Below are 1,405 nucleotides of genomic sequence, written 5' to 3'. Positions count from 1 at the left end.
TTGGGAAGTAAATTCACCAGCATTATCAAGATGAATTGCTTTGATTAGATTTTCTGGAAATTGTGCTTTTAATCAAATAATTTGAGCCAGTAATCTCGCAAACGCCAGGTTGCGAGAAGATAATAAGCACACGTGTGACCATCTCGAAGATGCGTCTATCAGGACCATAAAATATCTAAAAGTTCCACATGGTGGATGAATAGGTCCACATATATCACCTTGAATCCATTCTAGGAATTCAGGGGACTCAAATCCAATCTTTACTGGTGATGGCTTTAAAATTAACTTTCCCTGAGAACATGCAGCATAACAAAATTCACTAATTTTAAGAATCTTCTGGTTCTTTAGTGAATGTCCATGAGAGTTTTCAATAATTCTCCTCATCATGGTTGTTCCCGGATGATCCAGTCGGTCGTGCCAAGTTATGAATTCATTTGGGCTAGTAAACTTCTGGTTTACAGTGGCATGTGATTCAATTGCACTAATCTTGGTATAATACAACCCAGATGAAAGTGAGGGTAATTTTTCTAATATAACTTTCTTATTTGAATCATGAGTTGTGATACATAAATACTCATGATCTTCCTCATTTATTGTCTCAACATGATATCCATTTCGGCGAATATCTTTGAAACTCAACAAGTTCCTCAGAGACTTGGTAGATAATAGTGCATTATTTATTATAAATTTTGTTCCTCTAGGAAACAAAATTATAGCTCTTTCGGAGCCTTCAATCACATTACCTGAGCCAATAATAGTATTAACATATTCCTCTTTTGGCACAAGATGGGTAAAATATATATCACTTTTGAGAATAGTGTGCGAACTTGCACTATCCGCAAGGCATACATCTTCATTACATATCCTTGCCATTTTCTTCAAAAACAAATAATAATAAAATGAGTAGTATGCTTTCTTCAAAAACAAATAATAATAAAATGAGTAGCATGTACAGTTAAATTGAATACTTGATTGGAATTATTTTCCTAAGAAACACTGTACACAACAATAATATCATATACTAAAATTTTATTTTAAAACATAAGACATTTAATGATTTCAAAATTTATAAACATTAATATTTCATTATTTATGTACATCACATTTGAAACTTAAATACATAGAAAATAAAACTTAACAATAAGTTCTTTACATTATTTATTTACTTAGATACTTCACAATCCCACATATTAAACTATTCCATCATTGATCAAATGACCAATATTTCCTTCAAGATCCTCAAAGAAATAAGATACATCATAATGAGTGGTGGAGTTCTCAGCATCATTTGAAACAAAATTTATTTCCTTTCCTTTGTCATCCTTTTTCAAAGATGCTTGATAAAGATCAACTAGGTACCTTGGGGTATGACAGGTACGTGACCAATGGCCCTTTCCACCACAAC

The sequence above is a fragment of the Arachis duranensis genome, chromosome 1 (assembly GCF_000817695.3).
Source record: "Arachis duranensis cultivar V14167 chromosome 1, aradu.V14167.gnm2.J7QH, whole genome shotgun sequence".
Classification (NCBI taxonomy): Eukaryota; Viridiplantae; Streptophyta; class Magnoliopsida; order Fabales; family Fabaceae; genus Arachis; species Arachis duranensis.
The sequence above is the reverse complement of the archived record's forward strand: the minus strand, read 5'-3'. Positions refer to the sequence as shown.